This window comes from Pleurodeles waltl, chromosome 7 (genome assembly GCF_031143425.1).
Source record: "Pleurodeles waltl isolate 20211129_DDA chromosome 7, aPleWal1.hap1.20221129, whole genome shotgun sequence".
NCBI classification, from domain to species: domain Eukaryota; kingdom Metazoa; phylum Chordata; class Amphibia; order Caudata; family Salamandridae; genus Pleurodeles; species Pleurodeles waltl.
Genome location: NC_090446.1, coordinates 537284479 through 537306519, shown reverse-complemented (window position 1 = coordinate 537306519; position 22041 = coordinate 537284479).

The window sequence follows — 22041 nt, the reverse complement described above, 5'->3', positions numbered from 1 at the left end:
CGGTTGCCTTCTCTATGGAGTCTTTGTCTGTAGTCATGCCTTGTGTGGTGGTTCAGCCGACCCACGTCTTTGCCACCTGTCTATGTGTGGCTGTAACGTCCTCCACATCTTCTCCCTCTTCCTGCAATCTCTGCTGCAACTAGGTAAGTCAAGCCTCTTCCTCCTGTAGTTCCCTCTCAAGTTTCCTCCATATGCCATAGATTTTTCCCAGGCATGCACCTCGGAGCACAACATTACCAACACCCCATTCAATGCATTGATTCGCCATGGCATTCCAGTTATCTTCAAAATAGCTTTTTATGACCCTCTGCCTATCTACGTGAAACTCAGAGTCTCCTAGTGATTCCGACTGGTGTCTCCACAGCAGGATCTGTGGCCAATATCTACTCAGATCACATTCTAGAAGTAGAGGGCATGATCAGAGAGGAATCTGACCTTGGATTACACTCCCCTGACATTCAACGCACCCCCAGTGGTAATGAGGAATCGGTACAGCCTGCTATATACATGATGAGTGGGAGAATATTAGGAGAATTCTGTAGCTGCCGGGTTTAGTTCCCTTCATATATCCATACATTGCAACCTGTGCATAGTCTCCAATAGACAGGCCGACATGACTGGTTTTGTGCCGACAGGTTGCAGGAGATGATCTAGCATACAGCCCAGCACATAGTTAAAGTCACCCCTGATTGATGGGCATATATACATATTGAAGGAGTTCAGTCTCTAGGGACAGGAACAAACCAACATCATCAGCTTTGGGGGCATGCATATTTAGGAGGCACAATTAATTCCCATCCAGACTACAGTGTATTCAGAATATATCGCCCCTTGATGTCCGCTGTATAACCCAGTTTCTGGAAAGGACATTCGGGTGCCGCCTATATGGAGATCCCCCTAGCAGACGAGGAATATGATGAGGGGTATAACTGGACCATACATTTTTTCTGTAACTTCTGTGCTTCCCCCACTGTTAAATGTGTCTCCTGGAGCATTGCTATTTGGATCCCTGAACGTCGCAGTTATGTGTGTGTTCAGTAGCATTTTATAAAGGTACCCAGTCTACTCACATTCCACGTGAGAAGTCGAGTGACTTCACCCATTCGGCTCAAGCAGTATGGTTACACATTTCTTATCCAGCCCCACCACATTGCTCCCTTCCCTCCCTCCCTTAGTGCCACCATTATGATCCTAAACAAAACAGTACTTACATTAGCCAACTCCCCACCCTTCCTGGATAAACACTTCAACCCTCAACTCATCTCTCCACAGTTGAATCGTAACTAACTGGCCCATCGCGCTACTACATAAAACTACAAAATAGAGTCACGTTTCACACTCACCCTATGGTTTACTTTATCTCCTAAGAGCTAACCTAGGCAAAGGTCAGCTACTGGTGGTCTCAGGTCCAGGAAACAGCTATGGTGTCTCTGCCATTCATACCCTGGCATTCAGAGAACCTCACAGGCTTCCATTCGCTCACACTCACTCTATCCACCTCTACACCACTCAATAAAGGCAGGATTCAATCATGCCATGGTAGGGATATGAGGGGGAGGTGACAATGATCTGACGTGTATGACGTATTCTACCAGCTACAGCAACCCTCCCAGGAGCCCAAGTTCTGGTATCCACTTTATTCCCTTATGTATACAGTGTACTGCAGGGCATTCAGTCTGTGGAAGCCACAAAAGACACACTTACATCATCAGGTAACGAAGGCACCACTGAGTCAAAAGAAATTACGATTATTACTAATGAAGAACACACAGTCAATCAGAAGGTTGTCATATAGTTTGAAGAGAGTTCAATTAGTACTACTTATTTTAAATGCATGAAGATTTGGGCACATATGTTGATCAACAACTTTCTCAGCCCTCCAAAAAACACATCCAACTGTCTCTTGTTGTACATTTTCACCATCTATCTATTGTTTCTTCTAGTTCAACGAGGCTCTTAATATTTTGAGACTGTGTAAGACCTCTTGCTTCTAGTTTTTTTTTTAGTAGCTCTTCTGTTCTATAACTGTGTATCTCTTTCATCAGTTCCTCCTGGACCTCCTGAACATCCTAGACCTTCTCCTCCTCTTCCTCATCATCATTCCCTAATCTACCTTCTTTTGGTCCTTCTGCTCCTCATCATAGGGGCCTCCTCTTCATCCTCTTCCTCCTGCTTCCTGTCCTCCTCATCTTCCTTCTCATTATTGACTTTCTTCACAGTTCAGACTCTGTTCCTTTTTGGCCCCTAGTCCTGCTACCCTGTACCTAGCCTTCATTCTGCTGGACCACCACTGAGCACTAGGCATTTCCATCCAGTTCCTGATCCTTCTCTTCCTTGTTTCTATAATATGCTCATTTGGTTGGTCTGCCTCCTGGTTCTCCTCTATCTTCTGGTCTTTCTCCTGGTTCATCTCCTGGCGCTCGCCCTGTTCCTCAGGCCCCCTAGTCCTCCTTGGTTGGTTCCTTGTTCTTTGCCGGGGTCCTGATAGGCAACTCATCCTTCTGGTCCCAGTTCTTTTTCTCCTACTGCTTCCCCCCGGTCTTCTCAGTTCTGCTCTTTTTTTTATGGCTCACCTCTCTGTATCGATCTCATTGTGATCCTTGAAGTCCTGTCTTGGTGTTCTTTACTATCAATCTCTTGGTCTACCAGGCAGTGGTTTTCTTGGGTCCACTGTTCTTCTGGCACTGGGCCCTGTGTTTGCCCTGGCTCCTTTGGCTTTGGTTCTTCTCCCCATCCTCCTTATCTTTCAGGTGCAACTCCTGGCCCCGCTCCTAGGCCTTCTGTTGCCCTTCTCTAGCACTTCCTGGCCTGGTCTGGGTCACGGTCCTGAGTAGTTCTGTCTTCCCGCTCATTATAATATTTCTCCTCCTATTCATCATCCTCCTAGTTCTTCCTCTCCTGATCATGTCTTGTCCTTCTCCTCTTCTTCCTTCTACTCCCCCAAACTCTTCCTTGTCCTCCTACATGGCCTGGCCATACTCTACAACCTTATAATCTTTCTCCTGGTGTTACTTCTCTTGGTCCAGGTTCTTCTCCTCACCTCTTGTTCATTCCGCTTGCATTTTTACTCCCTCTTCGGCCATTCACTTCTTTCTCCTCCTACTGGTCCTCTTCCAGGTGCCTCCTAGTCAATATTGCTTTATTGGTCCTACTCTTCCACTTGGTACAGTCCTCCTACTGGCCCAGCTTACTTGGTCCTGGTACTGTTCTTCAGTCTCCTGGCCATCCTTCTTGAGTTCTTGGTCATCCTCATCCTGATCTACATCTTCCTCCATTTTCCCTCTGGGTCCTCTTTGTGGTCCTTCTTTTTATTGCCCTACCCCTACTCCTCAAGCTCCTGGTACTCCTCTTGTTATTGGTCCTCCTCTGGGCCTTGCTCATTCTAGTCCAGCTCCTCCTGACCCTAAGGGTCCTTGTTAAAGATAATTTAAGTCATGGCCCTACTGCTCCTGGTTCTCCTGGAACTAACCACCCTGGTCCTCCTGGTTTCTCTGGCCTTCATGACCCTGCCCTTCCTTACAGTTGCTGTTCTGATTCTCTTAGTCCTCCTGAAACAAGTTCCCCTGGTTCTAGGCCTTCAGGTCCCGCTAATTGTGATAATATTCCTATTAGACCCCCTGGCCATGTTCCTTAAACTCTTGGTCCTATTCTCGGTCATCTAGGCCATGGTCCTCTTCCTGCCACTCGAAGGCCTTATCCTGATCATCTTAGTGCTAATCTTCCTGAAGCACCTCTTGGTTGTGGTCCAAATGGTTCTAGCTCCTCCTGGTCCTGACCACTCCCCCCCCCAGCCTCCTTAGTCTTCTAAGACCTGCTTTCTCTGGTCTTCTGGCCAAAGTCCTTTTCCTCCTAGTTCTCTTGGTCTTTCTGGTCTCATTCCTCCTGGTCCTTCTAGCTCTGGTCTTCATGACCTCATCTTTTTGGTTAGTTTTTTTTACCCTTGTCCTCCTGTTCTTGATTATACGTGTCCCATTGGTCCTGATTTACTTGGTCCTAATCTTCCTGGTCCTTTTGGTTGTCCTGATGCTGCTGGTAATCCAGAGCCCCCTCTTCCTCTAGGTCATCCAGACACCACCTCCATGTTTGATACCGAGGTTTTTGCTTTTCTTTTTTAGGCCGCTTCTGGATTCTTCTGCTGGGTGAAATGGAGAATAGAAAAAGAGAGCACACCGTGAGATCAACAACAGTTTTAGTTGCCACTACTAGCAACTGGCATTAGCTTCCCATTGAAAACAGAGATGTTATGTCATGTGCTACAGAGATCTGTGTGTATCCAACAAATTTCAGGGTCCTATAGCAGTAACTCAACTTTGATAGTTAATGCACTTGTTCTTCCGTCCCAGTTTGGAAGCATTATAAAAGGGCATGTATGGTTATTGTGTGTTTCAGAGAGTGTTAGGTTTGTGTTTTATTTACGATAGCTCAGTGGAACAATGATCTTGCTGCATAGATTCATTTTTACTTGCTGATAAAGCACCTGCTTCATGTCACTTGCATGGCATTAGTGGAAACCAGGCAGGTTTTAACTCAGCCTTTTCTTTTGCAATTATTGATAAAATAGGTTTCATGGGGCAGTACTAAACACTATTAAGTGACAAAAACGTATATTATGACTGTACTTGCAAATGTAGATAGAAATTCCTGACACTCTTACGGAGCATGCTTAGATCCACTCATATTTCATATGGGAAAATCTGCTAAAACATTCAGATCACTATTAGCAACTTATGAAGCGACACAGTGAGTGCATGTAAGTTTTCCCCGATGGGCAAGTTGTTAGATTCCAGCTGCTTCCTGTGAGGTCCAACTGCCCCCAGCATGACACACACCACAACATGCCTCAATAGGGGTTGAGAGAAATAGGACCACCTCACCCCCACCCTTATGGGACTCCACAGGTTCCCCTTCCCAGCCCACACCATCTTCAAAACCAACTGCATTATCTACGAAGCTCACCGCGTCCAATGGTCTTAGTCACATTGGCAGCAAGGACCCTATCAGACTGAATATGAAGAAGTACAAAAATGAAAGACAAAGCAACAGTCTCTCTCCATCTATGTATCCAAGGCCTGGAACAACATCCCTGTGTTCATTGCCCCAGCCCAGCACCAATTCAGGAAAGATCAGAAAACACACTTTGTGAGAAAACAGGGCTGATTGCAGAGGCCCCATAACTTTTTGCCCCCATTTTCCACTTTTTGCTGGTGTTTTCCTGACTCTGATGGTGCCCTGGGTACTGCTAACCAGTCCCAGGGCCTGTGCTCTGTGTAAAATGGATATGCAAATTAGGCTAATTATAATTGGCTAAGTTAACCTACCTATAATTCCCTAGTATATGGTAGGGCATGTAGGTTTAGGGACCACAGCATAGGTGGTGCACACCTAGGTGCATTGCTGAGGTGCCCAGTGTCATTTTAAAAGCAAGCCTGCCTTGCTGGCTGCTTTTAAATTAAAGTTATATGCAAATTCGACTTTGGAATTAAAGGTACTTCCAAAGTCTTAAACTACCTTATTTTTACATATAAGTCACCCCTAAGGTATGCCCTATGTGCCCCTAGGGCTGGGTGCCATGTAACTATAAGCAGGGACTTTATAAAAATAGATTTATAAGCCCTGGTGAGGTAAAAACAGCCAAATTCGTTTTTCCCTCATTGAAGTAAATGGCCTTCATAGGCTAGAATGGGCAGACTTTATTTTAAATTTTAAAGTCTCCTTAAAAGTTACATACCAAGAATTTGGTATCAAATTAATTGTTGTAATAAATCCCACAACTTCCAGTTGTTGGATTTAATATAACTTGTTCAGGTAAAAAGTTTAGACTTTACCTAAAAAGTTGCCAATTTCAGCTCTGCATTGTTTTTGCTGCTTTGCTCTGATTGGCCAGCCTGCAGCAGCTTCTGCCAGGCTACTTTGATGAGGTGTGAAGTGGCCTGGCTTCACACAAAGGAATGTGCTTGGGGGAGAGAATCTCCCCTCAGCAGATGGTGAGGCAGGGAGGGGGAGGGCTGCCAAACTGGCCTTCAAAGGCAGAGAAGGACATCTGGAGCACCCAGCAACACCCCCACATCCTGCAACCCCAGACAGCTAGGTGCCCCCTTGATTAGATTAGGAGAGGGCAGGAGAGGGATGTGTTTATGATTTTTAGCCACACCAGTGGGTGGGCTCAGCCAGATGTAACCTCCAAAAATCAGATTCAGCCATGTTGGATTTTTAGAGACTGTTGCCTTTTGGGATGGATTTTTGCCACACTTCCCAGGAAGTGGTCATCACAGGGGGACGACCCTGTACCTGATTGGAGAACCAGGGCCCCCCTGCTTTTCACCCAGGAGCAAGAATAAAACTGGCAGACCTGCCCCCACACCTCAGATCCCCTCCAGAATTCAACAAGAAAGGAACTAAAGAAGAAGAAGGACTGCCCTGCTGGACCCCTGGCCTGCACCTGGACCCTGCACTCAGAAGGACTGCACCAGCTGCACACTTGGGCTTCACCACAAGAAGGACTTTGCCTGGCTTCAACTGGTTCAAGGAGGGACTCCCTGTTTGCTACAGGTGAAAAATTGCTAAACCAGAGTCCCCTGCACCAACTCCTGAAGAAAGCGACCAGCTGACCACTGTCCAGTGGCCAAAAAGGAGTTTGCGCCAGGTGCATTCTGGGAGTTGAAGTCCGCAACCCCCAAGGACCATCACAGAACTTCTGGACCCTTGGGGTGAGCTGTGGACCCCAAAAGAACCTTAAAAGAACATCTGGGTGAAGCCCCAGAAGTTTGGAAAAGATTTGAGAATTTTTGGAAAAAAGCTCCAGAGAGGGACCGACCCGCCGCAGAAATTCTAGCCGGCTTGCCTCAACCGCGACCCGGCCTGACTTCGTGGTTCGTCCCGGTAAAGAAAAACATCCAAAAAAGAGACTAAGTCCGAACGTAAAAAGTTGACCGGGACCTCCCAGCCATCGTATCCGAGAAGGGCTCCATGGACGTCAGATCAAGATCCAGGTTTACCCCGGTCGAAGGATTTTCATCTCGAAAAAACGACTAAGTCCGAAGGTAAAAGTCTCCACCGAGGAAACCCACATCGCGTATCCGGACAAGGGCTCCAGGAGGTCGGATTCAACTGGCAGGTTCGTCCCGGTGAAGAAAAACTTCAAAATAAAGACTAAGTCAGAAGGTAACTTTTTAACCGACGCCTCCCGCGACCTGTAGCCGAGCAGGGCTCCATCGCGGTCGGCCTGAAAGTTTGACTTTGCCCCGGTCGAGGTGCAACCAGATGACCCGATTGGCGCTTTTTGTTTCTAAGCGCTAGAAAAGTAATAATTCTTTAAAAATTCATATCTCCGGTTCCCCTGAACCGATTTTAATCGTTTTTGTGTCATTTTAAAGATAAAAATATAAACTATTTTTATAAATTGGTTTTGGATTTTTAAACTGTTTCCTGTGTTTTATTTAATTACTGTTTTGTGATATTTGAATGCTTTACACTTTGTCTCCTAAGTTAAGCCTTGACGCTCGTTGCCAAGCTACCAAGGGTTGAGCTGGGATTAATTTACTGAGACCTAACTGTACCTATGTGGAGGTTAGTGGCTTGTTGCTAGGTGTAGGTACCTACCTGCCCTACCAATAACCCATTTTCCAACATAATTGGAAGCAGCGACGGGATCCTGTACTTGTGTTCAATATCACGTTACAGTTTTAGGTAAAACAAATTAAAAATCCTTTAGATTGTCCTAGTGCAAACATTGTTTTTAATTTTTAAATTTGGATTCATTTCAATTATTGAATTTTTGTAATTTTTCTAAATTCTTGTTTCCAATTTTTGCAAAAAGTTTTTGTTGACACAAAACTAGGGAACCATGGAGCTTGATCTGGCTAGCCTACCCACACTGACAGTAGTCCAGCTTAGGGGGTTGTGTATTGAAAGAGGGTTGCCTGCAACCACTGATCTCAGGAAGCAAATCCTGATCAAATCCCTGACAGCATGGGCTGAGGCCTAAGAGGTAGAGTCAGAAGAAGCTCCAGAGGGGGGAGAAAGAAGGGAGGATGCTAGCTCTAACCACTCAGGGGAGGGAAGGCATCTGAGCCTAAGTGAGGATGAGGAAGAACGGTCCTCAGTAGATACAGTCACTAGGGGCAGACCCAAAGCTAGTGGTAGGAAGGGGGTCCTTTCAGGAGGAGAGAATCTATCCATCAGAGAAAGAGAGCTGGAGGCCCAGCTAGCATACATAGCTTTGGAAGCAGACAAGCTGGCCCTAGAAAAGAAAAAGTGGGCATACAAAGAGAAAAGAGATGGAAGCAGCGATAAAGAAGTTGAGGTGTCCATGGGTGGGGGAGGTTGCCCCAGATTACCCAAGGGGGTAGTTCCTGCTTATATAGAGGGGGATGACATAGATAAGTGGCTGGGGGCCTTTGAGAGGGCACTCCAAATGAGAAGGGTTAGGCCTCAATACTGGGGTTCCCTTTTGTGGGAGTTGGTCCCCAACTCAGGGAGGGATAGGCTTCTGACCTTAAGGGGGGAGGAGGCAGATTCATACCCTAGTATGAAGAGGTGCTTAGCCAAGAAGTTTGGTCTGACCCCAGAGCAATATAGAATGAAGTTCAGGGACACCCAGAAGGTCAGTACCCAGTCTTGGGTTGACTTTGTGGACATTTCACTAAAGGCACTAGAGGGCTGGATTATTGGTAACAAAGTAGATACTTATGAGGGGTTATACAATCTGATCATGAGAGAGCACATCTTGACCAATTGTATCCAAGAAAGGTTACGCCAGCATCTAGTGGACTCTAAGCAGACCAACCCTAGAGAGCTAGGGGAGGCAGCTGATGAGTGGTTGAGAACCAGGGTGGTTGTCAAGTCCCAGGGGGGAGACTCCAAGAAGGGGGGGACAGGTCCCCAAAAACCTAAGGAGGGAGGTGGTAAGCCCACCACAGAGACTCCCTCTGTACCCCAGAACCCTAAGAAGGAGGAGAGTAAATCCCACTCTGACCAGCAGAGACAGTTAGACCCAGGGTTAAAAAAGCTCTTGGACAGTAGGGCTTGCTTTGACTGTCAGCAGACAGGTCACTTCAGAGGAGATGCAGCCTGTCCAAAGAAGGTGGTTAGGACTGGGCTGTCCAGTGTAGCCATAGAGGAGGATTCCTCAGATGATGAAGTCCTCCTAGCATTGTGCTGGGAGACAGGACCAGATGGTAAGCTGGTGATCCCTGAGGGTGGGAGTAGGCACTTCCACCACATTCAAGTGAATGGGATCCCTACCACTGGCCTGAGAGACACCTGTGCCAGTCACACTATAGTGAGTGACCGGTTAGTGACCCCAGACATGTATGTCCCAGGAAAGACAAAGAAAGTCAGGATAGCCACAGGGGAGGTCACCTCCAAACCTGTAGCCATAGTGCCCCTAGAGAGGGAGGGTATCCTTGACTGGATTAGGGTGGTAGTCAGTGCTGACCTTCCCCTAGATTGTATCCTGGGCAATGGCCTCCCAGAGGTGAGTCTGGTCACAGATGGGGTGGTCACCCAAAGCGCCCCCCCAACCCAAAGTCCTGGGGAGTCAGTCCCTACAATTAGGAGACAGGGGTCCCCAAGAAAAGGAAAGAAGAAAAGGAAGGGTAGGCCACTCTTAAAGAGAGTTCCAGGGAGCCAAAGGCCTTCTGCCCCAGTAGGGGGGGAACCCAGAGTTGGCACTGGTGAGGCCTCCCCTGACCCCAAGGAAGTCCTGAGTAGTCAGACAGCTGTCCAGATGCAGGGTGTTGCCCCTGCACTGACAGAAGGGAGAGTGGAAGGAGGGTGTCTGCCACAGGAGGTGGTAGCCCCCCACTCTAGACAGCAAGAGGGGTGCCAGGACCCCAAAGTTGCCCTTGAAGCAGCTCAGCCACCTGTCAGTGGAGAGCTTAGGGTGTGGTTCTGGGTACTGACAGCTGTCAGTAGCCTCTGCTGGGTGCTAGCCTTCCTGGCAGCACTGTACTTGGCCTGGGAGGCAGACCCCAGGGCCAATAGCAAAGTAGGCCCCCTGACCCTATTGGTCATGGTGGGGTTGCTCAAGTGTTGGGTGACCTCTTTGGGTAAGCTAGGTGTTGCCCTAGCAAAGTTTGGAGTAGGGGAGGTGGGCACCTCACTACCCAAGTTGGCAGAGAGAGAGGAGGAAGACCCCCCTAGAGGGAAGTTTCAGTTTGAGTTGGGTCCTTTTACTGTTGGGATGGCTTCACTACCCAGAGGGAGTGACCCTGACAGGAGGATATAAGGCAGAGTAGGCCCTGCAAAGGGACAGCCAGTTTTCTTCACTGTCTTCCTCGCCTAACAAGCCAGGAAGACTCTCCCAGGGTTGGGCTGAGTCTCCTGGGCGTGTGGGCTGGACGGGGGGTTGTGTGAGAAAACAGGGCTGATTGCAGAGGCCCCATAACTTTTTGCCCCCATTTTCCACTTTTTGCTGATGTTTTCCTGACTCTGATGGTGCCCTGGGTACTGCTAACCAGCCCCAGGGCCTGTGCTCTGTGTAAAATGGATATGCAAATTAGGCTAATTATAATTGGCTAAGTTAACCTACCTATAAGTCCCTAGTATATGGTAGGGCATGTAGGTTTAGGGACCACAGCATAGGTGGTGCACACCTAGGTGCATTGCTGAGGTGCCCAGTGTCATTTTAAAAGCAAGCCTGCCTTGCTGGCTGCTTTTAAATTAAAGTTATATGCAAATTCGACTTTGGAATTAAAGGTACTTCCAAAGTCTTAAACTACCTTATTTTTACATATAAGTCACCCCTAAGGTATGCCCTATGTGCCCCTAGGGCTGGGTGCCATGTAACTATAAGCAGGGACTTTATAAAAATAGATTTATAAGCCCTGGTGAGGTAAAAACAGCCAAATTCGTTTTTTCCTCATTGAAGTAAATGGCCTTCATAGGCTAGAATGGGCAGACTTTATTTTAAATTTTAAAGTCTCCTTAAAAGTTACATACCAAGAATTTGGTATCAAATTAATTGTTGTAATAAATCCCACAACTTCCAGTTGTTGGATTTAATATAACTTGTTCAGGTAAAAAGTTTAGACTTTACCTAAAAAGTTGCCAATTTCAGCTCTGCATTGTTTTTGCTGCTTTGCTCTGATTGGCCAGCCTGCAGCAGCTTCTGCCAGGCTACTTTGATGAGGTGTGAAGTGGCCTGGCTTCACACAAAGGAATGTGCTTGGGGGAGAGAATCTCCCCTCAGCAGATGGTGAGGCAGGAAGGGGGAGGGCTGCCAAACTGGTCTTCAAAGGCAGAGAAGGACATCTGGAGCACCCAGCAACACCCCCACATCCTGCAACCCCAGACAGCTAGGTGCCCCCTTGATTAGATTAGGAGAGGGCAGGAGAGGGGTGTGTTTATGATTTTTAGCCACACCAGTGGGTGGGCTCAGCCAGATGTAACCTCCAAAAATCAGATTCAGCCATGTTGGATTTTTAGAGACTGTTGCCTTTTGGGATGGATTTTTGCCACACTTCCCAGGAAGTGGTCATCACAGGGGGACGACCCTGTACCTGATTGGAGAACCAGGGCCCCCCTGCTTTTCACCCAGGAGCAAGAATAAAACTGGCAGACCTGCCCCCACACCTCAGATCCCCTCCAGAATTCAACAAGAAAGGAACTAAAGAAGAAGAAGGACTGCCCTGCTGGACCCCTGGCCTGCACCTGGACCCTGCACTCAGAAGGACTGCACCAGCTGCACACTTGGGCTTCACCACAAGAAGGACTTTGCCTGGCTTCAACTGGTTCAAGGAGGGACTCCCTGTTTGCTACAGGTGAAAAATTGCTAAACCAGAGTCCCCTGCACCAACTCCTGAAGAAAGCGACCAGCTGACCACTGTCCAGTGGCCAAAAAGGAGTTTGCGCCAGGTGCATTCTGGGAGTTGAAGTCCGCAACCCCCAAGGACCATCACAGAACTTCTGGACCCTTGGGGTGAGCTGTGGACCCCAAAAGAACCTTAAAAGAACATCTGGGTGAAGCCCCAGAAGTTTGGAAAAGATTTGAGAATTTTTGGAAAAAAGCTCCAGAGAGGGACCGACCCGCCGCAGAAATTCTAGCCGGCTTGCCTCAACCGCGACCCGGCCTGACTTCGTGGTTCGTCCCGGTAAAGAAAAACATCCAAAAAAGAGACTAAGTCCGAACGTAAAAAGTTGACCGGGACCTCCCAGCCATCGTATCCGAGAAGGGCTCCATGGACGTCAGATCAAGATCCAGGTTTACCCCGGTCGAAGGATTTTCATCTCGAAAAAACGACTAAGTCCGAAGGTAAAAGTCTCCACCGAGGAAACCCACATCGCGTATCCGGACAAGGGCTCCAGGAGGTCGGATTCAACTGGCAGGTTCGTCCCGGTGAAGAAAAACTTCAAAATAAAGACTAAGTCAGAAGGTAACTTTTTAACCGAGGCCTCCCGCGACCTGTAGCCGAGCAGGGCTCCATCGCGGTCGGCCTGAAAGTTTGACTTTGCCCCGGTCGAGGTGCAACCAGATGACCCGATTGGCGCTTTTTGTTTCTAAGCGCTAGAAAAGTAATAATTCTTTAAAAATTCATATCTCCGGTTCCCCTGAACCGATTTTAATCGTTTTTGTGTCATTTTAAAGATAAAAATATAAACTATTTTTATAAATTGTTTTTGGATTTTTAAACTGTTTCCTGTGTTTTATTTAATTACTGTTTTGTGATATTTGAATGCTTTACACTTTGTCTCCTAAGTTAAGCCTTGACGCTCGTTGCCAAGCTACCAAGGGTTGAGCTGGGATTAATTTACTGAGACCTAACTGTACCTATGTGGAGGTTAGTGGCTTGTTGCTAGGTGTAGGTACCTACCTGCCCTACCAATAACCCATTTTCCAACATAATTGGAAGCAGCGACGGGATCCTGTACTTGTGTTCAATATCACGTTACAGTTTTAGGTAAAACAAATTAAAAATCCTTTAGATTGTCCTAGTGCAAACATTGTTTTTAATTTTTAAATTTGGATTCATTTCAATTATTGAATTTTTGTAATTTTTCTAAATTCTTGTTTCCAATTTTTGCAAAAAGTTTTTGTTGACACAAAACTAGGGAACCATGGAGCTTGATCTGGCTAGCCTACCCACACTGACAGTAGTCCAGCTTAGGGGGTTGTGTATTGAAAGAGGGTTACCTGCAACCACTGATCTCAGGAAGCAAATCCTGATCAAATCCCTGACAGCATGGGCTGAGGCCCAACAGGTAGAGTCAGAAGAAGCTCCAGAGGGGGGAGAAAGAAGGGAGGATGCTAGCTCTAACCACTCAGGGGAGGGAAGGCATCTGAGCCTAAGTGAGGATGAGGAAGAACGGTCCTCAGTAGATACAGTCACTAGGGGCAGACCCAAAGCTAGTGGTAGGAGGGGGGTCCTTTCAGGAGGAGAGAACCTATCCATCAGAGAAAGAGAGCTGTAGGCCCAGCTAGCATACATAGCTTTGGAAGCAGACAAGCTGGCCCTAGAAAAGAAAAAGTGGGCATACAAAGAGAAAAGAGATGGAAGCAGCGATAAAGAAGTTGAGGTGTCCATGGGTGGGGGAGGTTGTCCCAGATTACCCAAGGGGGTAGTTCCTGCTTATATAGAGGGGGATGACATAGATAAGTGGCTGGGGGCCTTTGAGAGGGCACTCCAAATGAGAAGGGTTAGGCCTCAATACTGGGGTTCCCTTTTGTGGGAGTTGGTCCCCAACTCAGGGAGGGATAGGCTTCTGACCTTAAGGGGGGAGGAGGCAGATTCATACCCTAGTATGAAGAGGTGCTCAGCCAAGAAGTTTGGTCTGACCCCAGAGCAATATAGAATGAAGTTCAGGGACACCCAGAAGGTCAGTACCCAGTCTTGGGTTGACTTTGTGGACATTTCACTAAAGGCACTAGAGGGCTGGATTATTGGTAACAAAGTAGATACTTATGAGGGGTTATACAATCTGATCATGAGAGAGCACATCTTGACCAATTGTATCCAAGAAAGGTTACGCCAGCATCTAGTGGACTCTAAGCAGACCAACCCTAGAGAGCTAGGGGAGGCAGCTGATGAGTGGTTGAGAACCAGGGTGGTTGTCAAGTCCCAGGGGGGAGACTCCAAGAAGGGGGGGACAGGTCCCCAAAAACCTAAGGAGGGAGGTGGTAAGCCCACCACAGAGACTCCCTCTGTACCCCAGAACCCTAAGAAGGAGGAGAGTAAATCCCACTCTGACCAGCAGAGACAGTTAGACCCAGGGTTAAAAAAGCTCTTGGACAGTAGGGCTTGCTTTGACTGTCAGCAGACAGGTCACTTCAGAGGAGATGCAGCCTGTCCAAAGAAGGTGGTTAGCACTGGGCTGTCCAGTGTAGCCATAGAGGAGGATTCCTCAGATGATGAAGTCCTCCTAGCATTGTGCTGGGAGACAGGACCAGATGGTAAGCTGGTGATCCCTGAGGGTGGGAGTAGGCACTTCCACCACATTCAAGTGAATGGGATCCCTACCACTGGCCTGAGAGACACCTGTGCCAGTCACACTATAGTGAGTGACCGGTTAGTGACCCCAGACATGTATGTCCCAGGAAAGACAAAGAAAGTCAGGATAGCCACAGGGGAGGTCACCTCCAAACCTGTAGCCATAGTGCCCCTAGAGAGGGAGGGTATCCTTGACTGGATTAGGGTGGTAGTCAGTGCTGACCTTCCCCTAGATTGTATCCTGGGCAATGACCTCCCAGAGGTGAGTCTGGTCACAGATGGGGTGGTCGCCCAAGGCGCCCCCCCAACCCAAAGTCCTGGGGAGTCAGTCCCTACAATTAGGAGACAGGGGTCCCCAAGAAAAGGAAAGAAGAAAAGGAAGGGTAGGCCACTCTTAAAGAGAGTTCCAGGGAGCCAAAGGCCTTCTGCCCCAGTAGGGGGGGAGCCCAGAGTTGGCACTGGTGAGGCCTCCCCTGACCCCAAGGAAGTCCTGAGTAGTCAGGCAGCTGTCCAGATGCAGGGTGTTGCCCCTGCACTGACAGAAGGGAGAGTGGAAGGAGGGTGTCTGCCACAGGAGGTGGTAGCCCCCCACTCTAGACAGCAAGAGGGGTGCCAGGACCCCAAAGTTGCCCTTGAAGCAGCTCAGCCACCTGTCAGTGGAGAGCTTAGGGTGTGGCTCTGGGTACTGACAGCTGTCAGTAGCCTCTGCTGGGTGCTAGCCTTCCTGGCAGCACTGTACTTGGCCTGGGAGGCAGACCCCAGGGCCAATAGCAAAGTAGGCCCCCTGGCCCTATTGGTCATGGTGGGGTTGCTCAAGTGTTGGGTGACCTCTTTGGGTAAGCTAGGTGTTGCCCTAGCAAAGTTTGGAGTAGGGGAGGTGGGCACCTCACTACCCAAGTTAGCAGAGAGAGAGGAGGAAGACCCCCTAGAGGGAAGTTTCAGTTTGAGTTGGGTCCTTTTACTGTTGGGATGGCTTCACTAACCAGAGGGAGTGACCCTGACAGGAGGATATAAGGCAGAGTAGGCCCTGCAAAGGGACAGCCAGTTTTCTTCACTGTCTTCCTCGCCTAACAAGCCAGGAAGCCTCTCCCAGGGTTGGGCTGAGTCTCCTGGGCGTGTGGGCTGGGGGCGGGGTTGTGTGAGAAAACAGGGCTGATTGCAGAGGCCCCATAACTTTTTGCCCCCATTTTCCACTTTTTGCTGGTGTTTTCCTGACTCTGATGGTGCCCTGGGTACTGCTAACCAGTCCCAGGGCCTGTGCTCTGTGTAAAATGGATATGCAAATTAGGCTAATTATAATTGGCTAAGTTAACCTACCTATAAGTCCCTAGTATATGGTAGGGCATGTAGGTTTAGGGACCACAGCATAGGTGGTGCACACCTAGGTGCATTGCTGAGGTGCCCAGTGTCATTTTAAAAGCAAGCCTGCCTTGCTGGCTGCTTTTAAATTAAAGTTATATGCAAATTCGACTTTGGAATTAAAGGTACTTCCAAAGTCTTAAACTACCTTATTTTTACATATAAGTCACCCCTAAGGTATGCCCTATGTGCCCCTAGGGCTGGGTGCCATGTAACTATAAGCAGGGACTTTATAAAAATAGATTTATAAGCCCTGGTGAGGTAAAAACAGCCAAATTCGTTTTTCCCTCATTGAAGTAAATGGCCTTCATAGGCTAGAATGGGCAGACTTTATTTTAAATTTTAAAGTCTCCTTAAAAGTTACATACCAAGAATTTGGTATCAAATTAATTGTTGTAATAAATCCCACAACTTCCAGTTGTTGGATTTAATATAACTTGTTCAGGTAAAAAGTTTAGACTTTACCTAAAAAGTTGCCAATTTCAGCTCTGCATTGTTTTTGCTGCTTTGCTCTGATTGGCCAGCCTGCAGCAGCTTCTGCCAGGCTACTTTGATGAGGTGTGAAGTGGCCTGGCTTCACACAAAGGAATGTGCTTGGGGGAGAGAATCTCCCCTCAGCAGATGGTGAGGCAGGAAGGGGGAGGGCTGCCAAACTGGTCTTCAAAGGCAGAGAAGGACATCTGGAGCACCCAGCAACACCCCCACATCCTGCAACCCCAGACAGCTAGGTGCCCCCTTGATTAGATTAGGAGAGGGCAGGAGAGGGGTGTGTTTATGATTTTTAGCCACACCAGTGGGTGGGCTCAGCCAGATGTAACCTCCAAAAATCAGATTCAGCCATGTTGGATTTTTAGAGACTGTTGCCTTTTGGGATGGATTTTTGCCACACTTCCCAGGAAGTGGTCATCACAGGGGGACGACCCTGTACCTGATTGGAGAACCAGGGCCCCCCTGCTTTTCACCCAGGAGCAAGAATAAAACTGGCAGACCTGCCCCCACACCTCAGATCCCCTCCAGAATTCAACAAGAAAGGAACTAAAGAAGAAGAAGGACTGCCCTGCTGGACCCCTGGCCTGCACCTGGACCCTGCACTCAGAAGGACTGCACCAGCTGCACACTTGGGCTTCACCACAAGAAGGACTTTGCCTGGCTTCAACTGGTTCAAGGAGGGACTCCCTGTTTGCTACAGGTGAAAAATTGCTAAACCAGAGTCCCCTGCACCAACTCCTGAAGAAAGCGACCAGCTGACCACTGTCCAGTGGCCAAAAAGGAGTTTGCGCCAGGTGCATTCTGGGAGTTGAAGTCCGCAACCCCCAAGGACCATCACAGAACTTCTGGACCCTTGGGGTGAGCTGTGGACCCCAAAAGAACCTTAAAAGAACATCTGGGTGAAGCCCCAGAAGTTTGGAAAAGATTTGAGAATTTTTGGAAAAAAGCTCCAGAGAGGGACCGACCCGCCGCGGAAATTCTAGCCGGCTTGCCTCAACCGCGACCCGGCCTGACTTCGTGGTTCGTCCCGGTAAAGAAAAACATCCAAAAAAGAGACTAAGTCCGAACGTAAAAAGTTGACCGGGACCTCCCAGCCATCGTATCCGAGAAGGGCTCCATGGACGTCGGATCAAGATCCAGGTTTACCCCGGTCGAAGGATTTTCATCTCGAAAAAACGACTAAGTCCGAAGGTAAAAGTCTCCACCGAGGAAACCCACATCGCGTATCCGGACAAGTGCTCCAGGAGGTCGGATTCAACTGGCAGGTTCGTCCCGGTGAAGAAAAACTTCAAAATAAAGACTAAGTCAGAAGGTAACTTTTTAACCGAGGCCTCCCGCGACCTGTAGCCGAGCAGGGCTCCATCGCGGTCGGCCTGAAAGTTTGACTTTGCCCCGGTCGAGGTGCAACCAGATGACCCGATTGGCGCTTTTTGTTTCTAAGCTCTAGAAAAGTAATAATTCTTTAAAAATTCATATCTCCGGTTCCCCTGAACCGATTTTAATCGTTTTTGTGTCATTTTAAAGATAAAAATATAAACTATTTTTATAAATTGGTTTTGGATTTTTAAACTGTTTCCTGTGTTTTATTTAATTACTGTTTTGTGATATTTGAATGCTTTACACTTTGTCTCCTAAGTTAAGCCTTGACGCTCGTTGCCAAGCTACCAAGGGTTGAGCTGGGATTAATTTACTGAGACCTAACTGTACCTATGTGGAGGTTAGTGGCTTGTTGCTAGGTGTAGGTACCTACCTGCCCTACCAATAACCCATTTTCCAACATAATTGGAAGCAGCGACGGGATCCTGTACTTGTGTTCAATATCACGTTACAGTTTTAGGTAAAACAAATTAAAAATCCTTTAGATTGTCCTAGTGCAAAAATTGTTTTTAATTTTTAAATTTGGATTAATTTCAATTATAGAATTTTTGTAATTTTTCTAAATTCTTGTTTCCAATTTTTGCAAAAAGTTTTTGTTGACACAAAACTAGGGAACCATGGAGCTTGATCTGGCTAGCCTACCCACACTGACAGTAGTCCAGCTTAGGGGGTTGTGTATTGAAAGAGGGTTGCCTGCAACCACTGATCTCAGGAAGCAAATCCTGATCAAATCCCTGACAGCATGGGCTGAGGCCCAAGAGGTAGAGTCAGAAGAAGCTCCAGAGGGGGGAGAAAGAAGGGAGGATGCTAGCTCTAACCACTCAGGGGAGGGAAGGCATCTGAGCCTAAGTGAGGATGAGGAAGAACGGTCCTCAGTAGATACAGTCACTAGGGGCAGACCCAAAGCTAGTGGTAGGAAGGGGGTCCTTTCAGGAGGAGAGAACCTATCCATTAGAGAAAGAGAGCTGGAGGCCCAGCTAGCATACATAGCTTTGGAAGCAGACAAGCTGGCCCTAGAAAAGAAAAAGTGGGCATACAAAGAGAAAAGAGATGGAAGCAGCGATAAAGAAGTTGAGGTGTCCATGGGTGGGGGAGGTTGCCCCAGATTACCCAAGGGGGTAGTTCCTGCTTATATAGAGGGGGATGACATAGATAAGTGGCTGGGGGCCTTTGAGAGGGCACTCCAAATGAGAAGGGTTAGGCCTCAATACTGGGGTTCCCTTTTGTGGGAATTGGTCCCCAACTCAGGGAGGGATAGGCTTCTGACCTTAAGGGGGGAGGAGGCAGATTCATACCCTAGTATGAAGAGGTGCTTAGCCAAGAAGTTTGGTCTGACCCCAGAGCAATATAGAATGAAGTTCAGGGACACCCAGAAGGTCAGTACCCAGTCTTGGGTTGACTTTGTGGACATTTCACTAAAGGCACTAGAGGGCTGGATTATTGGTAACAAAGTAGATACTTATGAGGGGTTATACAATCTGATCATGAGAGAGCACATCTTGACCAATTGTATCCAAGAAAGGTTACGCCAGCATCTAGTGGACTCTAAGCAGACCAACCCTAGAGACCTAGGGGAGGCAGCTGATGAGTGGTTGAGAACCAGGGTGGTTGTCAAGTCCCAGGGGGGAGAGTCCAAGAAGGGGGGGACAGGTCCCCAAAAACCTAAGGAGGGAGGTGGTAAGCCCACCACAGAGACTCCCTCTGTACCCCAGAACCCTAAGAAGGAGGAGAGTAAATCCCACTCTGACCAGCAGAGACAGTTAGACCCAGGGTTAAAAAAGCTCTTGGACAGTAGGGCTTGCTTTGACTGTCAGCAGACAGGTCACTTCAGAGGAGATGCAGCCTGTCCAAAGAAGGTGGTTAGCACTGGGCTGTCCAGTGTAGCCATAGAGGAGGATTCCTCAGATGATGAAGTCCTCCTAGCATTGTGCTGGGAGACAGGACCAGATGGTAAGCTGGTGATCCCTGAGGGTGGGAGTAGGCACTTCCACCACATTCAAGTGAATGGGATCCCTACCACTGGCCTGAGAGACACCTGTGCCAGTCACACTATAGTGAGTGACCGGTTAGTGACCCCAGACATGTATGTCCCAGGAAAGACAAAGAAAGTCAGGATAGCCACAGGGGAGGTCACCTCCAAACCTGTAGCCATAGTGCCCCTAGAGAGGGAGGGTATCCTTGACTGGATTAGGGTGGTAGTCAGTGCTGACCTTCCCCTAGATTGTATCCTGGGCAATGACCTCCCAGAGGTGAGTCTGGTCACAGATGGGGTGGTCGCCCAAAGCGCCCCCCCAACCCAAAGTCCTGGGGAGTCAGTCCCTACAATTAGGAGACAGGGGTCCCCAAGAAAAGGAAAGAAGAAAAGGAAGGGTAGGCCACTCTTAAAGAGAGTTCCAGGGAGCCAAAGGCCTTCTGCCCCAGTAGGGGGGGAGCCCAGAGTTGGCACTGGTGAGGCCTCCCCTGACCCCAAGGAAGTCCTGAGTAGTCAGACAGCTGTCCAGATGCAGGGTGTTGCCCCTGCACTGACAGAAGGGAGAGTGGAAGGAGGGTGTCTGCCACAGGAGGTGGTAGCCCCCCACTCTAGACAGCAAGAGGGGTGCCAGGACCCCAAAGTTGCCCTTGAAGCAGCTCAGCCACCTGTCAGTGGAGAGCTTAGGGTGTGGTTCTGGGTACTGACAGCTGTCAGTAGCCTCTGCTGGGTGCTAGCCTTCCTGGCAGCACTGTACTTGGCCTGGGAGGCAGACCCCAGGGCCAATAGCAAAGTAGGCCCCCTGACCCTATTGGTCATGGTGGGGTTGCTCAAGTGTTGGGTGACCTCTTTGGGTAAGCTAGGTGTTGCCCTAGCAAAGTTTGGAGTAGGGGAGGTGGGCACCTCACTACCCAAGTTGGCAGAGAGAGAGGAGGAAGACCCCCCTAGAGGGAAGTTTCAGTTTGAGTTGGGTCCTTTTACTGTTGGGATGGCTTCACTACCCAGAGGGAGTGACCCTGACAGGAGGATATAAGGCAGAGTAGGCCCTGCAAAGGGACAGCCAGTTTTCTTCACTGTCTTCCTCGCCTAACAAGCCAGGAAGACTCTCCCAGGGTTGGGCTGAGTCTCCTGGGCGTGTGGGCTGGGGGGGGGAGGGGGTTGTGTGAGAAAACAGGGCTGATTGCAGAGGCCCCATAACTTTTTGCCCCCATTTTCCACTTTTTGCTGGTGTTTTCCTGACTCTGATGGTGCCCTGGGTACTGCTAACCAGTCCCAGGGCCTGTGCTCTGTGTAAAATGGATATGCAAATTAGGCTAATTATAATTGGCTAAGTTAACCTACCTATAAGTCCCTAGTATATGGTAGGGCATGTAGGTTTAGGGACCACAGCATAGGTGGTGCACACCTAGGTGCATTGCTGAGGTGCCCAGTGTCATTTTAAAAGCAAGCCTGCCTTGCTGGCTGCTTTTAAATTAAAGTTATATGCAAATTCGACTTTGGAATTAAAGGTACTTCCAAAGTCTTAAACTACCTTATTTTTACATATAAGTCTCCCCTAAGGTATGCCCTATGTGCCCCTAGGGCTGGGTGCCATGTAACTATAAGCAGGTACTTTATAAAAATAGATTTATAAGCCCTGGTGAGGTAAAAACAGCCAAATTCGTTTTTCCCTCATTGAAGTAAATGGCCTTCATAGGCTAGAATGGGCAGACTTTATTTTAAATTTTAAAGTCTCCTTAAAAGTTACATACCAAGAATTTGGTATCAAATTAATTGTTGTAATAAATCCCACAACTTCCAGTTGTTGGATTTAATATAACTTGTTCAGGTAAAAAGTTTAGACTTTACCTAAAAAGTTGCCAATTTCAGCTCTGCATTGTTTTTGCTGCTTTGCTCTGATTGGCCAGCCTGCAGCAGCTTCTGCCAGGCTACTTTGATGAGGTGTGAAGTGGCCTGGCTTCACACAAAGGAATGTGCTTGGGGGAGAGAATCTCCCCTCAGCAGATGGTGAGGCAGGAAGGGGGAGGGCTGCCAAACTGGTCTTCAAAGGCAGAGAAGGACATCTAAAGCACCCAGCAACACCCCCACATCCTGAAACCCCAGACAGCTAGGTGCCCCCTTGATTAGATTAGGAGAGGGCAGGAGAGGGGTGTGTTTATGATTTTTAGCCACACCAGTGGGTGGGCTCAGCCAGATGTAACCTCCAAAAATCAGATTCAGCCATGTTGGATTTTTAGAGACTGTTGCCTTTTGGGATGGATTTTTGCCACACTTCCCAGGAAGTGGCCATCACAGGGGGACGGCCCTGTACCTGATTGGAGAACCAGGGCCCCCCTGCTTTTCACCCAGGAGCAAGAATAAAACTGGCAGACCTGCCCCCACACCTCAGATCCCCTCCAGAATTCAACAAGAAAGGAACTA